The sequence below is a fragment of the Aquila chrysaetos genome, chromosome 3 (genome assembly GCF_900496995.4).
Source record: "Aquila chrysaetos chrysaetos chromosome 3, bAquChr1.4, whole genome shotgun sequence".
Taxonomy (NCBI): domain Eukaryota; kingdom Metazoa; phylum Chordata; class Aves; order Accipitriformes; family Accipitridae; genus Aquila; species Aquila chrysaetos.
In genome coordinates, this window is record NC_044006.1 from 61,403,166 (window position 1) to 61,426,005 (window position 22,840).

Consider the following 22,840-nt stretch of genomic DNA (forward strand, 5'->3'; position numbering starts at 1 on the left):
TAGTGTCCAATTAACAAAAAAAAAGGAATATCTATGGCAACTACCAAATGTTATTAACTAATTCACCAACATAGAGAACATGGACTGTCCCAAATTGGAAAGAACAGCTGCCTTCGCTAACTTTTTCCTGGTCTTGCCATCATATCAATCTTCAGCCATCAGAAGAATTTAAGGCTTCTGCATAATATTTTTCTGTATAATGTTCTATCAGTGTTCTCCATTTTGTTTAGCTTACGTAAATTTTTAGCTTACACCACAGGGATGTTAGAAACAACCTCACTTTGTTAAAAGGCTTTGAGAATAATAGATGAGAATTTAGACACTCTTAAGCAGCCATTGAGAACGTATAACTGCTTGACTTAATTTATACGTTTGTAGGGACATCTTTAACAAATACTCAGTTTGGAAAAACCATACTCTGAACTCATGGTATCTTGTTGTGTGCCTTGTACTTCCATGGCTCGAATTTAACTGTGAAGCCCCAAAGCATCAGAAGAGAGATCCCTCTGGTTTCTACTTACTGGAAAATTTTTACAGATGGAGAAAAAACAATAAAACCTACAACTACTATTAAAAAAGAGTATTGAAGAAGTCATGTGCTGAAAAACATTAAGACATTAGAAATGAATCCTCATTAGTCTCTGGTGGTTATTTCCAAGAGTGCTCAGGTCTCACTATAATGAGCAGTTTGATTGACACCAGAACAAAGCAAGGCTGATTTCCAGTGGCCTTCATGACTGTGGTGTCTAGGCTACATGTTTGGGGCCTTCATAATTTTATTCTCTTCCTCATCAAGGATAAGCTCCCACTAGACCTTTCCCTCACTGGATCATTAACAGAAGACACACAATTCCAATCACTACCTGACCACCCCTTTCCAAAACCATGCCAGAAACTCATATATTGAGATCTTCTCTGTGATGTTTGACTGAATTTGTTCAAAGGGCTCAGAAGACAGGCAGGAGAGGGAAAAGAAAGCACAGTATAAGATTTGCTTCCTTCACAACTTCAGCAATAAATAGGTTCCTCCTCCTGAAAAGCTTAGTCCTGTGTCAATTGGAAAAATCTCACTTACCTAGACACTCTGACAGCAACACTGAAATTGATATCCCAATTTTCTTCTTCCAGACTGTTTTCCCCCCATGATATTCCTTCACCCAGATGGGGACCATAACACAAAACCTGTTTATCTAGATACCACCTTTATCTGAACCCTCTCTAAATACAGCTGTGAAGTACATACTTTCAACGAGTCAATCTAACATAGAACAAAAATAGAAATAAAATATAGAATATATTAAAATATAAAATATATTGTAGGTATAGTTATTAATTTATATATTAATTATAATCTATTGTACATTAAAAGTTTTAGACGGATCCTTGCTGCCTTAAAACATAGCCATGCTACAAGTGAAATACACTCAATAAGAAGCAGTATTACAAAAGTGGCAAGACTGTTTGCAACCTGCACCTTCCCTGTCTTTAACACAAAAATCCCCACATGAGCTCTGTCCAGACTCAGATTTTAAATGTCAGTGTTGGAATTGAGCACATTCCTTTAAATGCATGAAAACATTCCTTCAAATACATATGCTAAATTTACCAGTTTGATTTAAAACAGCATCACTGTAGTCAATGTCAGATAGCCTTAGACAGATCCAATTTTCTGCAAATAAAATGTGCCAACTGACAGAATAATATTAGTTTAATGAACTAGTTTAATAAAGCTATTCATTAAAATGTGACCTAAACTATGTCTCAGATCAAAGGTTGCTCTTTCGGTTTGAGTTACTGGTTAAGGCACTCTTTTAACACTTTTTCCCCTAGCTGCAAACCATTCCTTTTCTTGAAAAATACCTGTCAGCAGGTACCACAGCCTTTTCATTGATTACCTGCACAAACAGTTTTGTTCTGGCATGGTTTCTTGACAGTCTGTTTGAAAACTGTAAGTAACTACAGTAAATTATAAACTTTACCGGCCCCCCCAAAACACTGAAAAAATTGACAACATTAACTTTTTCTCTAAATGAGAAAGTTCAGCAAAACATGCTGCAATGAGTCACCTGATAATCTCAACACTCCCTAACAGACAATTACACATGCTTTGCACCAAAGGGCTCTGATACTCCAATTTTAGAAATATACTCCATATGTTAATAGTAGTATAATGCAGTTTGATCCCCCATATACAAAAGCTGATGGAAAAATCTCTGATAGAAATAAAACCAGGATTAAGGTCATGCTTAATAGAATAGTAACTATTTAATTGATTTATTTAAATAGTTTAGCCAAGTATTTGTGTCGACAGCATAATTTACTTCACAGTCCTGTGGCTCAACAAAACTTGCATGCACCAATTCTGGGGTCTGTTAAACAACCATGTCCAAAAATCACCCTCAGAAATACATAAATATTCAAAACCTATTATTTCAAAGTCAGAAACATCCCCTGCAATGTTAGAATGTTATTTTTCAAATTCAAAATTTTGTACACCTCTAGAGCCAAATAAGGCGCAAATATTTTACAATGCTTCCATATTTTATTACAGACGTTTTGACCACTCCTTCTCTTTCAGATTAACTAATCTTCTGAACACTTTTCCTTTGTTCAGCGTAACTTTCCATAATCCACTTCTGTCAAAATGCGATGATTTACTTTCTTGATAGAAGAGGAGTAAAGGGAAGAGATGAATGAATGAATAATTAAACAATATGTATTCTTTCTTCCGAGAGCAAAAGCAGAATAAACCCCACTGTCTTAACATACGTTTTTATCAAAAAAACCCTCACTAAAATAATTTTAATTTTAATCAGTTTCAGATTGCTTTCTTTAATGTGAAGTTTTAAAATTTAATATGAGCAATCTGAAAAGTATATGCCTTTAGCTGAATTTTGGAAAAAGTTTCAATGTATTAAGTGGTAATTTATTAGTTGCTTCTTGAGTGTAAGTAACAAAAAACTTCTTTACGTGTACATGTGCACAGTAAAAACAAAGTACCACATATGGACAAAGAGCTAGTCAGAGGAAGTATGGGTATTTGATTTCCAGAACTTTACAAGCTTTGCAAGCCAAATTTCTCTGGGATGCTAAGTTTGTAGAAGAAAACAAAGGTGAAGCTGAATAGCCCAACAATGACATGTTCCTGAGCCTCTGCACTGCTGGTACAAGCACACCAGACACTCCTTGCAGTCTTCTGTTTCTCCGTGGAAGCTCCCTGTGGCCATTCTTCGTCCTTGAATTCTCGATTCCATCTAACTCCCAAATGCCACTGCAAAGCTCGCCTCCTGCTTCACACCCTTCCCTCCTCCTCTGCCTCCTTGGCAAGCTCTGGGAGCACCACTGCATCAAGCCCATTGTGTGACTTGTCACCCAGGACACACTCCCTTCCAGTTTTTCTTTTCATTACCTTCATTTTCTCCATTTCCCTCTTTCCAGGAGTGAAGCTCCCCCCTCTCAGACCTTGCTGTCCCAATTCCACCTTGCAGTTTCTTGTTTCACATCTATATCCATCTTACCCTTTCCCTGGGTGACACTGCTATGTACTCACTATCCTTGTCATGAATTCATGATCTTCCACTAACAAAACATTCATGATCCTCCACTAAAAAAACTTGCTTTTACCCCTTTCTTTACAAACATCCCCACCTCCTGACACTTTGCTTTTATTTCCCTTACAGTTTTTGCTTTCTCCTGTCTCTTTCCATTACTGTCCCACCACCGCCGCAGCCCTAATGACCCTATTTTTCACACCACTGCTTTTGAAACCTAGATTCACTTTCCCAAATCTATTCTTGACCAGCAAGTCCTTGCTTTACTACTCTCCAAATATCTCCTTTAATGCTCTTCCCCGTCTTCTAGAACATGGATTAGCCTAGTCCACACAGGCAAGAAACCTTAAGTTTATGACACATGCAAGCAGTTGCAGATAGGAACAGATCAGATGGAGAAATTTTTCTGCCTGCAGTTCTGTACCATCTCCAGACTGGAACTACCCTCAGAGCAGGACTTTCCCATATGCTGACTTACATACAATCAACGCTCAGTAACATCTGGAAAAGTCCCTAAAAATTTTGGAACCAATCATATATATAGTTTCCAAAGTTATACATTATAATTCAAAAGAGATACGGTTAGGGTTCATCTTTACTGCAACACTTTAAGCTTGATTTACTCTATGAGTACAGTCACTCTGCACATTTTAATTATGTACAAATTTAATTAGCAGAAAATAGATCAATTAGAATTAATTGTAAGTTCTGTCTTGCCAACCTATATAGCCTAAGTTACACTCCCACTGCAATCAGAGTGCCAGCCTCTGAGATTCAAGTCATATTTTCAAGCTTAAAAGCCATTTAATTCAGATCTGAGATTCTGATGGATGAAGAAGAGTCAGATTCAAGGCAAGGGGTAAACTGTATGTCAAGTTCACACTACAGTGAAGACAACCTCTCAGATTTCACTTCATTTGGCCAAAAAAATCATATTCAATCTTTATGAAGAAAATAATTTAAAATGATAAAAGGTCAATAAACACAAAAGGTAACAGAAATTAATTTGGCAGTGTTACCTACATGAAGAATTTTTTCTGTTTTTCTTGTTAAACTCACAGCTTAATACATTACTTTGTCTTAATGTATACCAGCAAAACACAGGGTGTGCAAAGAGTCCAAGTTAATGTTGCTGTTGGAAACCGAATGTTTGCATTTCCTGGATTTTGCAATTTTAACTAGGTGAACAATACTGCATTGATTCTATTTTGGCATTTGCTACAAATACCAAAGTATTTTTCTTATTTTGCCTGAAACTGTATAAATCAGAGCTAAGCAGTTTGATTGTGAACCTTTGACATTTTTTGTTATTCATAGTGGCGTCTCCAACTTAACATATCTTGCAATTTATTAGGTAATGACAAAGGTGATGCTATACAAATCAGTAAGCATACCTGCTCCAGCAAGTGTAGCTAAATAAAAGCGTAGAAACATTTTTAAAAAATCTGATTAGTATCCTTGAGATGGCAAGATAAGGAACTGAACAGTGGCTAGGACTTATTTGGCACTCTTGGCTCCTATTCTGACAGATGATTTAAAGGCACAACACCGATAGAGGTCAGTTGAATACTTATTTTTTATCATCCTGCATTCTCAGAATTAAATAAACAAACAAAAATCCAGTCAATTCCTTATTAAACAGCTAAGGTAAGAGATCTGTCCCCAGTGCCACCTTTTCCAGTCAGGTTCCTACCCTTTGGAATGATGTCGCATGAAAAACTCAGGTGCTGCCCTACCAAATTCAAATATCTACAGAACTACAACATGTCTCTGAGTATTTGCAACGTTGAAGAGGCTATGAAAGGAGAATGACTGAACAAACGCAAACAGCAAGGAAGCCCCCTCTCTCCTACCACACCGTAGATGGATGGGAGGGGAGGAAAGGGGTCAATATATACATCAACTGTAAGGCCCCTTCAGTGTTCTTAGAAGACCCCACTTCTCCTTTCTAAATGTATGATGATTTATAGGGTTTTGTACCAAGTGACCACCAAGGACTCACATTACTAATTAACAGTTGTGAAAAGCTCAGGTGGGACTTAAGTGAAGAGATCATATTGGAATTGCAACTTAGACCTACAGTAACCATTGCTGTCATGGCCATACCAGCAACAGCACACTGACAGAGGGGACATCTGCTGTGTATGACAGTACAGAGCAAGGCTATAGACACATGGATATTGCACTCGGTGCAGAATCCAAATGGGCATCTGAGGGCCAACCCAAATTTTACCATGACTGCCAAGATACCAGAATGACATTTCTGCAGGTAAGTGTTCAAAGTAAGGTATTTTTTAATGTGAAGAATTGAGAACGTTCCCATAAACTTTCAATTTAAAGCGCTCTAAGCCAGAAGAGGGAGCTCCTGCACTTTTCAAATAAATCAACACGGATTTCATCTTGTGTTTGGTAATAACAAAGCAGCTGTTCTCATCTCATGTCACACACAGGTCTGCATCTGGTTGCTTGAAGAGCAAATATACAGGAAGAATCTAATATGAAACTTGAAGATATATAATATTCTAATTACACCTGACTGAGATAGATTTAAAAAAAAAAAAAAAATAGTTAAAATTAGCTTTATTTCCCTTCCTTGTAAAAGTGATAATTTTCATATTATGTAAACATAAGGCTGAAATAATTGTCTGCAAAATGTTTAAAAAGTGAAATTACATGATCTATAAACAATGACTCAATAGGTATGAAAACCCACTGAATTTCCTAGCAGTGAAGGGGTGTTATTCGTATCTTTCTTTAAGTTGAACACATATCTTGTCTAGAATTACAAGAAATAAGGAACTGGATTTTGATAATTTTAAGAAAGTTAGGAAACTAGAGAAGTGCCAATTAAAACAAATATTTGCAATTTATTGCTGCAGAATATTGCTGCAGTTGTATTTCATCAATCAATCTTTTTATGAAGGTGGTGTTTTTTAAAACGTCTCAATCCAGAATAGTTAATAAAGCACTTATTTTTCTGCTTGTTTAATGAAGATAAATGACAAGTATTTCACAGATTTTGTGGTCTGGTTCCTTACTATAAAGGCAATATTTACCCAAAATAAGAGGAGACCACAAAAAAGTCAAAGGGGACAAAACAGAAGTTTTCATAGCATGCTTCATCAGAACACATTCCTTATACCAGATGGATCACTGTGATACCAGTTACATTTTCTAGGTTGAGGGAAAATTCATAGAATAAAATGGATTGGATATTTAAAAGATCTCCCTAAAATGAATTTCTAAGTCACTTCTCTTCACAGTACAAATACATAGTAAATTGCCTGGTTTAAGTGGAAACTAACACACCTTAATCCTGGAGATAACCTGTGTTCTTTTTCCAGTGAAAATGTCCAAGACTGAGCCAGTCCTTACTTTTACCTGTAACAGTCTAGTAAGGAATGTCCAAGAAATTTGTTCCCATTGAAAGAAGTTAACCTGTGAAAACTTCTCACCAGAAAGCATATGCCAGTTTGAAGAGGAAAGATGTCCAAGATGCAAGACGCAATTTGTAGTGAATATAGGAAATAATGTATTTCCATCTTCCAGTGGTTTGAGTTCCAGATAAGGACTCCAGTTTCACACTTCACATCCCTTTCTGCTATTTTGATCAAGATTCTCAGCCTTTCAGGCTCCCAGGACAGTACTTTGGACCTTGATATATGGTTTCATTTTGCCAATGGTAAAAGTGACAACATTCTGGGTTTCTTCCCAAAGCAAATGAAGCAAATTTCTTCCACTCCTTACTGATGACTCTATTAGCATTTCCCACACAACTCTCAGCTTAATCAGAAATATAAAACTTAGCATCATCATATTCCAGCAACCAATTAGCCATCTGGTCTATGTAACTTCTAATTTGACAGTCTTAATATCCTTGAACTAATGCTCTGTGCTTAAAAACAGAATTGATATACAGCAGAATCTACTCATCAATGACAAAGCCAGTCTAACTGCAATAGTTTGTTCTATAAAATCTGGAAATTTGGCCTCATGATAGAGAAAAATGATGCTCAGAATTTTCCCATTGCATCTGCTATGACCTTCAACTAGAGTGGTGAATGAGGAGAGGAAGAAAAGCCATGAAGATAAAAAGAAGGGCAAAAGCAGCAGTAAATTTGCTGCCAAATTTCACATCACTGTCAGTTTTTACAGTATAATAATATCATTACGTAGTCTAAATTTCATACAGTTTCATAACTACTCTTCTCTCACTCATTGGTAGGCTTCAAATTTGTGGAAAATATTAGAGTATAACTCTATTTTTCATGGTATATTATTTGCCAAAATATCAGTGTCACAGCTCATTTCAGGTATGGCAGCATGATTAAAGCATACTAAGAGGGTTTTGACATGCAACTTAATTTTCACAAATACTGTAATTGTTACTCATAACATTATAAACTAGTTTAAACAAAAGTTAGGACCTAGAAGTTAATTCCCTAAAAGTTAAGTGGATACCAGAAGGTATTTCATCATTTTGTAGCTCACCAGTTTGAAACAAAACAAAATACCACTTTCAACCTAAAGTAATATAGCCATCATCAGCACGGGATTGGCAAGGAAATGGAAGGACAAAAGCACATAAGCACTCTGGAAGAGTTTTTCAGTGCACTCTGAATTCTTGCATCCAACAGCCCCCTGAAAATATCAACCAAACACAGAGAATACAATGACAACACACGTCCAGTGGTCTTTGCTGTTAGGCAAACGGACTAACAAGTTTGATTAGCGCTGATCAGAGAAAAGGTTTATGTGGGATTTTTCCTGGCTAATATTTTGACCAAAACTTTAGAGATTCAAATTAATTTTCCAAAGGGAAATTTCTCTTCATTTAAATGTCAAGCATAGGTTAAAAAAAAAAAAAAAATTCTTTTGAAATAACTCAGTTTTAAATACACTGTTACTCAAGACATTCTTGAAGCCCAAGGCTGTGCTTCTCCAAGGTCAGCTCCTCTCGTCATCAAAGTCTCTGCTACAATGCTACTGCCTCTGCCCTGCCCTGAGTTGGGAAATAAAGGTGGCAGAGAGAGGAAGAAAGAAAACTCTTTTCACACTGTTTTCTAGTGTGAAAACAAGTCAGAATAAGAGAGACTTATAATTTCTCAGTTTGTAAATACAATCCCAGCTTACTAAAGTAATAACCTTTTCTTTTTTACGTGTTACATCACACTATTTCAAGCAGAGAGTGTACACAAAAACAAATAGATAAATGATAATAATGAAATTCAAAAAAACCCCCAAAACACAAGGGTTAATCACACACAAAATGTACAGGTAAGTACATGTAAATAATCAAACAGTGCATTTTGAAGATCAGCAGAGTTTGCTTCTGTGTTGAATATATATCCTACATGTTGACACAAAAGAGGATGAACAAGAGTTTTTAATCTTCTCCCTCCTCTTCTGGCCACATGCAAAAACCCCTTCAGGCCCACATGAACTACAAACTTACTGAAAAAAAAAAAAAAAAAAATCAGAACTAGGAGTTCTAGCTTATAAAGCAAAGCAAAACACAGTGTTGACAGGTGATTTTCAAAAAACCTCTTTTGTACTGATGTGTTCAAATAATATAGAATAACCACACTGGGCATGGCCCAGCCTCTAACCTCCCCACAGTCATAGCCAACAGTAACAACATGGTTTGCAGAATATCTAACTCACTAAACACCCTGTGATAACACTATCACTTTTAGTACAAAAGCCGTAAAATCTACAGTATGTCAAAGATCAAAGTTATTAGTAATGTCAGTGGTGCTTGTGCAATAGTTACCAATGTGAAGATGCACAAGTATATGAAAATTATACTGCTGCTGCATGAGGGGGAACTCAAAAAAAGAAAAAAAGCCTCTAGAAATAACAAAGCCTCTAGTTGTACGTTTAACTCTGATTAAAAGAATAACACACACCAACTAGGCCCTCAGTAACTTCTTCATTAACATTAAAAGCACCAAAACATGCTGTTCAACACTGGGTGGAGAAGGAGACGGGCTGAGTTTGAGCTAGCCACCACCCTCTTCCCTTTGCTTTTTGAGACCCAAGGAGTTTGATAACCCACCAGCATCAGCTGGTCAGCTTGATTCCTGGAGCCAAATGCCAGTAGTGACCAGCCCAACCACTATCTCTTGTACCTGACAACACCAGAAAACAGCCACCCTGCTATAGGTAACCACCCAGTTCTTGAAAGTGGCTTAGCAGGACTCCAAAGGCTGGTGACAATTCTTCACCCTCTTCACTGAATCAAGATAAGCAAGAACTGTCTGTGATAAGCAGCTATGCATGTTTAACTGTTTTTGTCTTATCTTTCAACCCCAAATAAACCCACCCTTGCCTGTGGGCTTAAGGCAATCTGCAAAATGAAGCCTTTATGTGTGCGAGGGGGAAGAGTATGAAGCTAATGGGAGGAGAAAAAAAAAATTGTCCTGGCCCTCACTGATAGCTAAAGAAAGCCCTGAAAACACAGTGCAAACAAGTGACCAGTGAATTTGCTATCAAGTTTACTTCCAAACGTTGCTAGGCACCTGCAATATCCAGTAGTCTTAGTATAAAATCTAGCTTGGAAGTGGAAGGTTGCTCTTCCTGTAAAAATCTACCAAGTATGTCTTGAAACAGCCTATGTTCTCTGTTAGCATTGGAGTTACCCCACATCTAAGCCCATATTTTACAGTCATAAGTAATCATTCTCCCTCCTTTCCCACTCCTCAAAATATACCCCATCTCACCCATTGTACAGGACAAATCATGCTCACTGAGTATTCACTTTGTCCTTACTGTCTGATGTATTTGCCTTATTTGCTGCAAACCCTCCAAACACTGCTCTGAAGACAGGATGATCTTTGCTGTCTGCATTTCCACACCACTTGCTTCATATACCACAAGATACTGAAACATTACAAAAGTTAATTCGCACTCAAAAAAAAAAAAAAAATCTGCACCTGACAACAATTTTAGTGATATTCTTTAAGACCTTCTAAGCCCATTGATATTTGGTAGGCCACAGATGCAAAACTAGCTTCGTAGAAAGAGTGAAATACGGCGTAATTTGAAACATAAAAAGACAAAATTTCCCTGGGCTACTGCTAAACAATATACAGATATTCCAAAACTCGTTTATTGTAAATCCCTCAGTCTCCACAGCTCTCTTTGCACTAGAAAGGAGAATCTTTCCAACCTAAAGGAGAAAATGCATTTTTTTTTCCCTGTATTTCCAGGAGAGAATACACAAATCAGCCTAACACCAAAGGGAGGGGAAGATCTATATCCAGGTTTGTTTGTGTGCCATAAACGTGCTGTCTTATTTGTCAGCACACAATGTTCTCCCCACTTTCAAGAAACTGCATGTCTTCTTTAAAAGACCAGATCAGAAAAAACAAGTCATGGACAATCAGCAAAAAAAGTCACACGTAAAGTTATGAAAGGACTAAAAAAAAACCAAGGTCAAACTTGCTGTCTTATTAATCTGCAGTAAGGCGCTGGGGGGCTGCCAAGTTAGTTAATCCAAATACACAAACAAGTTAATGATGACCTGAGGGAGCAACACTGGATTTACTCATCGAAGGAAACACCATGTAGGAAAACATTAAGAAACTGCATGTATTTCAGAGCTCTATGCTATTATTTCAAAAGCTCTTTAATTCACCAGATGGAACCATGTAACAAACACAAGAGTAGTAAAGACTCCCCAAGGAATCCTATTGCGGTCCTTATTCCCACCACAGGATGGGAATTCGTAACAGGAACTTCAAAGAAATAAAACTAAGAAGTACTCTGCACCTTCTAAGGACCAAGATGGCTTATTGTGTTCAGCAAGTTCACATGATCTAAACAAGATACACTATACTTTATTTTTTAAATTATCAGAGTGTAATGGGGGAAAAAAAATAATGACCAGCTCTGAGTTTCCATTCAACCTAGAACTTCCATATTTTAATACCAGACAGCAGAAACCTGAATTCTCTAAAAAGGAAGGAAAGATACTTGCTTTAAAAAATGCATACGAAAACATTTTGATTCCCAGTCAATTGCTGATGTTAAGTAAAACCAATTCGTTAGCCTCTCTGAGAAGAGTGAAATTACCCACCTTCTGAAAATGTTTTCAAACTTAACTGTGCGGGGGCCGGGGGGAGGTATTACTTCTAGTTTCATAAGTAGAGAGATCAGTTTACAACCTAAAGACAGGATCAGACTACTTATATAAACATGGGACAGAGAAGTCTACAAATCCACTGACAAACAGTTCCTAAAATAATTTTATCATATATTGCATTTTTCCTAAGCAATCTCTTTAAAATAATTCTCTAAAATCATGGTAAAAAGGACAAATATCTTGCTACTTTGCCAAGGAAAAAAAAAAATGTTTTCCAGTTATCAGAAAATATCTGACATGAACAGAATCACTGTATGCCTTTTTGCTGCTACCTTCAACCACATTCATATGCTCCACCGCATTTTTATTTCATTTTGAAGATACAGTAAAATGGAATCAGAACTGAAACCAGTACTATGGTCAATTTATTATGAATCAAGTGTCTCCCCACTAAGGCAGCTCTTCTGCAGAATCAGGAAGTTCAGAATCCAGCTGCAAAAACAGATTCCTACGTTGCACTGAGGACAGGCTACTCAATAAGAACAACTGGGTTTTCTGTCAACACAATATTTTTATTGTAGGACAATCTCAAGTACCCTCAAATTACACTTTTTACATGCTGAATAATCACCCTTATAAAATGGATCCAAATATTAATTACTTAAAACGAGTCTCTACTCTCTCTTCTTCCTCCTTGCTGCTACGCCAGGCATTAAAATACTCCTTGGCTCAATTTGTCTCTAACACATAGGCATATTCCAGCATTTTGGGGGGCTGTAATTTTGCTTAGTACCCTAGAAGCAGCTGTCCCAATCTTCTGTATTTCACATAATTCACGTAATGACATAACAAGCTTTGTTTTAACAGTTGATAGAACCACCACAAAACGTTCTGCTGAGATCTTTAAAAGGTATGCCTCACCCCATGATCCCACCAGACTTCTCCACACTTCCTAAACATTTTCATCTATGTAGTTGTATCTGGGTTTGTAGAGAGACTCAGCTGTCATTCAGGACAAGTTCATTTGTCACAAATCAGTGGTGGTATAATTGGCCTGTAGGAATAAAAATTTCATATAACAATACTTAAAATATTATTTTAGTGAGTGTGAGACACCCACACTGTCTGTTTAGGCAGCACTCATTAGCCACCATCAAGTCTGAACCACAACTAATGAACAACAATTACTAGTCTTTCCTGAGAACTTGCCTATCCCGATTCCCAGCACAGGGTGTGTACAGTAGGAATGCTGAGCAAAACCTTGTCACCAGCCTGCACACCCTATAGCCACCTCTTTGGTCCCACCAGGACAAATTGCAACCCAGGGGTAATAGACTCATCCATTCCATGTCAACTGTGGAAATGCTTGATCTCAATCATTCTTATAATACTTTGATGTGATACTTCATAGAAAACGAGGTTAAGAGAAATAAAACACCTGGGAAAGTACCTGGCTTCTAGTTTAGTATAAAATTATAGATATTTAGAACTTATTTTCAGTCACTTGCTTTAGGCTTCTATCAATCCAGAATATATCTGCAATGCTACCACTACTCTGTCTCTGTTTTGCTGCTTTCTGATCCACCTGTGAATAACATGCACACAGCCTGAAAGTTAGCTTTGTATCCTCAACATGAAAGCAAGCCATTGATAATCTAAAACTGTTTGATGACTCAAGCCCACTAACCCACATTCTTCCACTGCTAGCAAAGGCCTGACACCACCTTCTTGCTCTTCAGCCAGCTTCACATAGGAGGTAAAAACAATAACTAAGAAAAACCCCAAACCCTTCAATACTTAGCCAGAGTAAAGGTCCATGTAGTACAGAATCCTATCTTCAGGAGAGCCAAGACAGAATATCTAATACACATTGAAGATAACACAAGTAAAAATTATTTCCTCCCCCAGCAACCAGCAGCTGGGCTGGAGGTGCTATCACCAGTAATACCAATAGATTTGTAAAGTTCCTTGTTGAGCCCATTTTTTTGTTTTGACTCTTCACAACATCTTCTGAAAATAAGTTCTATAACTTATGCCAAGTATAAAGCAATTTTTTGCATTGTTTCATATCCCAAATTCTCAGAAATAGTGAATAAAAAATTTCCTATTAATTCCCTCCCACTATTTATAATTATCTTTCATGTCTTCCTTCAAGCACCTCTTTTCCAAACAAAAACTAGTTTGTTTACTTTTTCCCTCTCTTTTAATGGGGAAGCCATTTTGTATTTCTGATGTTCCCTGTTACCTCTCTTTTCATTACACTGGCTAAATATCCCAGATTTAGAATTACATCAGTCCCGGAAAAGAAGGAAATGTTCAAGCATTCACAAAATCTGGGGGGGGGGGAAATAATTTTGCCCACAATTTTAGAAACAGGCTGTGGATTTTTCCATTTCCCTTCTATCTGTACAGAAGCTCAGGAACTTCCCAGCTTTTCAGCAAGTATGTAGGAGTAAGGGCCCAACCCCTGCCCATACACAATAACTGGGTCACAAAATTCAACACCCATCACATCATAAGACGTGCACTGGGTCATGGAACAGGAACACACGCTCTACTTCTGATTACAAGCTGCTGCATCTCTTTCGTCTTTCTTGATTAGGGAAAAAGGAAGAACCCACAGCCTCACCACCCTACTGCAGAGTTATCCTCCTGGTCTCATATTTTTTTAAGCCAAGCTATTTCTTGTCACCCAAACCTCAAAAGTGGGCCTTTTCTTCATAGTGCAATTCAAAAATACGCTTCCATAGTAATATATGTTAAAAGAAAATAGTGTCTGTAAAGCCTAATACATATCTGTATACACATTTTTCTATGCTTATCCCATATAAAAGTGAAAGAAAACCATTTACAGTAGGATGAGAGATGGCATAACAGTGCCAAGTGCAGTAACTCCAAACTGCATATGAAAGCAATCACAATCAGAAAAACTGTAATGTGGTAACATCATACAGGTTGTCACAATCAGTCATCAGCTATGAAACAAACATGTAATTAAATAATATTTTGATATTAAATTTAAGCATAGATGTATAAGTCTTTTTTCCCTGGCACATCTGTTGAATATGGCAAAGAAAATGCAAGATCCCCACCTGCTGCTTGTGAACTCTAGAATGCAACAACCAAGATCATTTATTACAAAAAGCTATCTTTACAAAGTACTTTTTATTCATGGCATAACAAGGAAATTGTTATTTTGAAACAAGTTAAGTTTTGACACACATAATATTTAACTAACTTAAAGCCCTAGAGCTACCATTTGATACTTTCTATAAGATGTTTCTGCCAGCGAAGATTTTTCCCTTTTAGGAAGATACTAATAAGTTCACACATTAAACCACAACTCCCCAACGCATAATAAAGTCCTTCAAATTCAACACCTTCTTAAGCTAGTCATTACAAGTTACACACTGCAATCACTTCTTAATTGATCTAGAAATAAATACAATATTGATGAAAGTGCTAAGAAACACATTTAAGACAGCAAATATCTAATGGAAAACAGAGAAAAACAAGAGAGAAAGGATTCAGAATGCTCTTTAAAATGAAAAATGCCTTCTGCGATTACTCAATAGGAAGCTGAATGCAACTATTCATTGGAATTAGCAAATTAAGTTTGCCTTCTTTTCTCTGAATTCTATTAATATACAGACGTCATGACGCAAAAGTCTGCACATGCACTTGTATCCATTTTTATTTTGAACTGGAACATCTTGTCTTTGCAAATATATTTACAGAGGCACAGAAACACAACTACTTGTGCCTGTCTCTCACTGCATGTTCTTTCATCTGTCCTACATGCTTTCCTATGTTAAATTTGTGACCAATTCCTATATAAATTGGTAGAAGTTTATGCACACTAAAAAGAATTAAGAACCAGCTAATTGTTTGTAGGACTGTTACAAAATAAATTAGAAAATTCCTGGGTTTGGCTCTTGTTTTGTTTCTTGGACCTTACATAATCATAGTTTCTAGTACAATCATACCTTCACATATTTTCTCTATACCTGATCAACTTGACTGTTTGAAAAGAGCAATTTAATTCAGATTCCAGAGTTATATTGCTAAAGTAATTACATTCTACGTAAGAAAACATTGAAGATTCTGAATCCCTCACCATCTGTAACTAACACTGCAGCCTGTGGCTTCAGATCCCTTGACTATGAAAGATTTGGGTTGGACACATTGTAAAAACATTGTGCATTTGGTCGACAGCAAGACAGCTCCTTCAGAATGTTGCTTATGATTAAGACCTAATTCCAGGCTAACAAACTACGTGCTGCCCACCTTTGAAAATCTAGAAGAGTTTGAACTAGAACTACTAAATTAAAGTACATACCCTAAAAGTTACAGTGCAACATTACTTGCAATCCAAAATACCTGTGTGCCCCGAGTGCTTCGAAAGCAATCAGCCAGGTTTGTGACATGATTTTGGGACTGCAATACAAAACAGATGCTTTGGAAAGATGCAGAGAACTTCCCTCAGCACTCCGCTGCAGAACACAAGACCGCCATTAAGTTGGAGTCAAGCTTGACTTCTGGTTTAAGAACAGTAGCTGCCTTGCCTTCATCAAGGTCTTTTTACATGTAGAAAAAGAAAAAAAAAAAATTAAGAAGGACTATCAGAAGAAATGCATTCATTTTACTTACATCTCAGGAACATACCCCTCAGGGCAGCATGAGAGAAAGCTTCAAGACATTCATATGAAGATTTAAAGCCAGTCATTAAGCACTGATTGGAGGTGGACCCCTATATATCAACATATTGCTGGTGAGTTAATGACAGGTGGTATAGGAATAGACAACAAACGGACTTTGAAGGCAGGTGTGGTACCCTGTATATAACTCAGGAAGAAAGAGGAATCCTGCAGAAGAAAAAGAAGAATGACACAGTACAAGCAACAGCCTTGTATAAACTTTGCAGCAGAATTGTGTTGCAGAGACAAGCATGACCAGACATGGTATATTACAAGAAGAGAGACAAATGCTGCAGTTGTCTTTTGACAAAAGAGATTGAGACCCAAAATATTTTCAATGTTTAAATCAGTAAGAAAGAATATATCTTATAGCTACTATTACAGGATTTGAAGTGACTAAGACTTAAATATAGCCTTGACATGAATCTGAATTTGGAAAATATTTTCCTGTTTACGAACTCAAGTGAGACAGAGAATAATGGCATAATTCACAGAAAATCAAGAAAGGACACAAGAGGAATTTTAGAAATGGTGATGAAATTATGGTATGAATTGTATTATTCAAGAAAGAAAGTAATGTGCTTTTTAAAATTACAAGTTAAGAGTTTCCAATCATTTACTTGAAAACTAATGAAGTAATAGTACTAATAGAACACTTTCCAGTGCAATTTAACAAATGCACAATTTTTTTAAGAGTTGACAATATATATTCAGACATTGCAAGCAATGAAAAATTTACTTTATGTTTTTGTAATTGATATAATCACAGTTTTAGCTAGTGACTGTACGTCAGAAGAATTAATCTTAAGCAAGACAGCAATGTAGAAAAACCAGTCTTGAACAAACTATTTCACAATCTGCATCCAAAACACATATAAAAAGGTGAAAGTGCCAGTGTTGATCCAGGAAAACAAGGCACAAGTAATTCAGCCTTTCTAAATTAAACTTATTTTTGTACACAAAATTATAATAATTGTAATTATTATTAATACTCTTTTTTACTTTTCATTGAACTCAACAACATGGTTAATAAAAACCAAGGTTTTTTATTTCCCTCAGATCAAACTAAAATTCATTACCTTCTCATTTTTTCTGTACCCCCACAGATCAACTAATATAATACTTTCATCTGCTATTGTCTCTAGTGAGTGAGCAACTGAAAAAAATAGGAAGAGGAAGACCTTCGATTAAAATAATCTTAAAATAGTATCTGTCTAGAATGATCCATTTCAATTTTCAGAAAAAATCCCAGTGCTGTGTTACTTTCAAGTAATGATTTATTGGGAAGGATGCCTCTGTAGCTTCTATGTTAGGACTGACATTTGAACAAGACACAACCAGGCACAAATAAATCAAACTGAAGTAAGCCTAGTTTTCGATGAAGACAAGGGTACTTCTATCATCACATAAAACTTGGGAGAGACAGGTTTCTTTTACTCCATTGATTCCAATGAAAGCAATGCACTTTCACAAGAACTTCTAAAACAATGTTCTTCAACTAAATCACTAGTTCTACTCCTTTTCTGATAGTTTCAAGTGCTTTTCATTATGGTTATTAAGCGATGAAGGTATTGAACTGTCATATTAAGGAACACAACTGGCTCTTCCCCATTATCTCAGTTCTCCCCAGACAACTTCCTCCACAATTCACCTATTGGAGAACCTGTCATGTTAATCACGTTTCTTAGCGCAAGGTAGACACTGCACAACTTCTTTACGATCCCTTTGGATCTCTTGGTCCTTGAAAACCAGCTACTCCTCCTTTCCCGTCCAAGGAGCTGCACACCATACATTTTGAGCAGCAATACAGAGGATTCCTTTCCCCAGTCATCTCCTTGCCAACATCCTAATAAAGGTACTATCATCTCCTTCACCTCCCACTTCTTTCTTCCCATTAGAAATAGAACAGTGCTTAGATCGTGGTCCTTTATCTACCACTCTTCAGAGAAATTAAGTTACAGAGTCCAGAACAGATTTTTTTTTTACCCCCAGATATACAAGAAAACACAGTATTTTGAAACAATATTCTGAAAAGACAGCTACAGTGTTAGAAAAACAATTATGCATCTAATAACATCATCCTACATTGCCCATAGCAGTAACATTCACAGAACAGATGTTCATTGCTTTTAGTAGTTTCAATGCTGTCCAAAAGCAGTACTGAACTCAGCAATCTCAGTAATGTTCAATGGTTGAAGCAGCAAGAAATCTTTGTTTCACATTTCTACTGCAGAGTACCAGAACAAATGATTGTTGGCTACGCAGTGTAAGCCTTAGCCTAATGTTCATACTTACGGCTGCTATTCTTCAGCTGTCAAGCTGAAGAGGAATACCAAAAAGCTACACAACTCTGTGAAAGCTGATTTAAATGCAAATGAGAATCAGCCAACATGCAGAGATATTACAAGTTTCCAGAAAAAACACTTATCTCTCGGCAAAAAAGTGATGTTCCAGCACGTTTCAGGTTATTACTTAAAAGCATTTGAACTGTATATCAGTAAATACCAGCTCATGAAAGAAGATTTTACTAAAAAGGCATGTGCTAACATTATAATATTGCTTTCTGACTTCTAAATAAAACTGAAGTAGAACAACTCCACTTGGAATATTTAATCAGGCAGGAAATCTAAATCTTTTATCCAATTTTCTTTCACCAAAACCTCTTTAACCTCAACATTACAGTAACTTCATTTATTCTTAACATTAACAGGTGCTGTTTGAATTCAGTGCCAAAGAGAGGATAGGACATAAGCATAATATTACATTTGGAAACATGAGTGAAATTTGGCAGAAGCTAACGGGTTGAGGTATCTAAGACACTGCACATGTGCTCCTTGCAGTGAACTGTGCCAACTATGAAAACTAAACCACTTTAAGGTAAGATGTCTTGCAGATCAGATGTATGGTCTGCACTTACTTCATATTCCAGATAATACAGGGCACAAAAACCAATCCCACAATGGCCCTCCGTGCACACATATTTTCCTTCCACTTCACACAACCCCAAAGGGTGCAATCATACCAGTGTTCAACATATTTTTCATTATTGCTACTTTAGAGCACCCAGGAATTGTATATCTAAAGTAGTCATTCATGTGTGAAGGCAACCATTGTCTCACACTGTGAAACACAGATTTAACAGGCCATAGCTAAAAAGCAACAGTTAATATGATTATTTTCATTGTTTCATCGAGTAAAGTTTTTCACAGTTTTTTTCACTTTCAAGGTAAGTGACACATTAAGAGCCAAAGTTGGCTAAATTTCATTCTTTTACGACTTTGCCCAGGTAGGAGCACAACTTTTGAGGGTTATCACACAGGGAGCAAGCAACATAGAAACACACACAGCAAGTTTATTCTTGAATGCTTTGGAAGTTTAACAGCCAGTAAGTTTCCCAACTAAGTTATCCCCTTCTAAGATCTCCCATTTTCTGTACTCTTGCCTTCTTTATCTGAAGAGAGAAGGATTTTTTTGCACAAAGGTTATGCCACTGCTTAGGAACAGAAAAGAAAAAAAATTCTTTAACTTTGGAAGTAGATTCATAGTTGGGTCTCCCAGTATAGCCTGCACATACAGAAAATATCTTTTATTTATTTTAAATAAAACCAGCTATAAACTCCCTTTTGTTTTCCTGTATCAGGATTCAAAATGTCTGTCTTAGAAAAAAAAAATACGTAAGAATTTAAAAAAAAAGCCCTGAATTGAAACAAGTCTCAACTTCATCCCCAGAAGCGATGAGATCAATGACAGCCATTATTATTCCATTTCCTTATTACAGTATATCAGGTTGTTAAAATATTTTCTGGTCAAACATTAAGTAGAAAACAGTACTCAAACAATTGCGAAGAATATTAAATTAGAATAAAACCAGATTATTTGGATGTAGATTCTACTACTCTCCAGTAGTAGAATTTCCTTTCCTGGAAAGGAAAGAGAAGAATTGAATCCGTGTTCCAAGAGAATACCTAACTCATCAGGCTGCAGGGCACTTTGTACAGGACTGCCCCATCCTTCCTGGTGAAGTTGACCATAATGCTGCTAGAAGTGCAAGTTGATGGATGCAAGACAGTAGGCAAGACGTCTGAATCTGCAGTCTGGTGGTTAGGTCACTTACCTAAGCACGAATGACTGGGTTATGGCACTCTTGTAAGAAGAGAAAACTGCGGGCTTGAGCTCCCTCAGGCTGAGAAAGACCTAGAATCAAGGCCTCCTGCTTCTTGGACAAATAAGCTAATTAACTGCTAGTCTACTACATATAAGATAGGTATCAAAACCATCCTCCTAATAGAAAACTGCAGAAAATGGTATGGAATTTATTTTCTGATGAATATAAGGGTTATATGAATGTCTAAAGGCATACCCTGCTTTCCTACCAACCAGCTTCATTGCACCAGCGCTCAACATTATGGATTTCAAATTCTAGCCAGGAAATCAGAATCTCATCAGCATATGTCCTTAGGTGCCTGCCTCCATACTTTCTTAGCCAGGAGCCTGATCTTTATGAGCTATGGTGTTGAACATTAGAAGGCTTAGGTTCTTTTTTAAACCTGGGATATAAAACCTTCCACTGCATTTTAAACAGTGTTAAGTGTTTGTTTTATTTTTTCCGACACAACAGCCTTTAGGATTTTAAATGGTAAGAAAGTAGGTCAGGTCTTCCTACTGAAGCTTTTTCAAACCCTTATTTTTAAACTTTGTAGTTAAATTCTGCAAAATGTATCCACCTTTTACATCTTTCATTAATATCTTAAGAACATAAATCTTTGAAGAGTACTTTGATTTATCAAGAGCCTTAGAAGTAGCAAGTATCTATAAATATTAGTCAGAAAAATATTTAAACATAATTCCAGTTTTTGATTCCTTTGTAACAGGTCTGACTTATCTATGATCACAGATTTTTGCAGAAACTCATTAAAAATGCACAAAAAATTTGTCTGTGCACAGATCAGCCACAGAACACTGATCTGAACATTTAACAGCCTGAGGAAAAAAACCCAAAAAATACAAAGTGGAACCCACGCACTTGAAGCAATCAAACATCTGCCTGCCTTTCAACACCACTTTCATAGGATTACCTGCATTCCTAAATTAGAGGATATACTGTGAGTCTGTACTGTTTGAACAATCTCACCACTCAAAGACAATGTTCAGAGAGTTTAAAATACAAAATTTTCTATCTTCATGTTTCTGTTGGTATACTGCAATAACAAGGAAGCTACTATTCACTTTTATCAGCAATAGTACAAAGAATAAGACACACCCTTCTCAGGGAACTGGAAAAACCTGCTAAGTGAAAGCTGAAGAGTCTCTGAGTACTCATACCTTCATTTTGCTCTATGTTTCAACAACAGAACTGAAGGGAGACTGCAAGGACTTGGCCTTAGCCTAGCAAAAGTAAAGCTGAGCAGAAAAGCAAGGGCTGTGTATAAACACACTGAGGTAATTACAAAATAATAAGAAAAAAATATGTAAAATAAAAGGACAATCTTGGCACAAAAACTGGTTATTACCAACTGACGATGAATAAATTTAGGTTGAACATTGCAAGCAGCTTCCTCATGTTTAGGGCAATTTAGCATTGGAACAGGCTTCCAATTAAAGTAGTGAGGGGAAAAGGCCCAGCTGCTTTTAAGACAGCACTCCATATGTTTATGACTATATGACATAAAGCCTACAAGAGCATGAAAATAAACTTATTGAATAGGGAGGTCCTTTCCTGTCCCACATTCCTAAGAGAACAATAACTGTCAAGCAAATAACATCATTCTGATACAACTCTAAGATATAACCATCTGTCAGGCAATACCCAAGAATAATTATACCACAGAAAGCAAAACGAGATATTAATATCACAGCAGGACAAACTTGCCAAGAATAAACTTCACAGAGTATCTTTTCATAAAATGTCTTAGACCCGTAACCTCATTTCTCATAATTTCATGCTAAAAATTTGTTCCCTCTGCAAACAAGAGCTGCAGAAAGCATACCTCTCATGAAGTACTTGCTCCCAAATCTGAATGAGCTCAGCTTATTTGGTCTCCATGCAACTAGGCAGTCCTATTATCTGCACACATACAGCAGATCATCTTACCCGAAACAATACTATATCTAACATGCTCAACAGGCCCTTTATTTGCTACAGTCATTACTACGTTCAGCTCAGGCAGGATGATTCAAAACTGGCTGTCAACTGCTTTGCTATTGAAGGGTTCAAATCACCACTTTTGCCCAAATATCGTTAACCAGAAAAACTGCAGCAACCATGAGGTTCCAAGACAATTGGTTAGACGTTATCAGTCCACAGAAATAACATATTCTAATAGACTAAGCTTTATAGTTTGAAAAAGCAGATGGCCTTTCAGGCACACCAGCCTTTCAAGTTGCCTGACATCTAAAGATACAGGTAACGAAGTATACAGGTTGGTTTAATAAAGACTATTACCTGCCCCTACAAGTCTTTCAGGCTAGGAGACTGTTTTACACTAACAGGTACAGGCCTGGCTGGA

The 22,840-nt window shown here is 36.8% G+C and overlaps 1 protein-coding gene across 10 annotated transcripts in view; it reads right to left on the minus strand.

The window, feature by feature from the left end:
- Positions 1-22,840, minus strand: part of MPP7 (membrane palmitoylated protein 7) — a 156,179-nt gene that overhangs the window by 119,444 nt on the left and 13,895 nt on the right. The gene's annotated exons all lie outside the window — the stretch shown is intronic.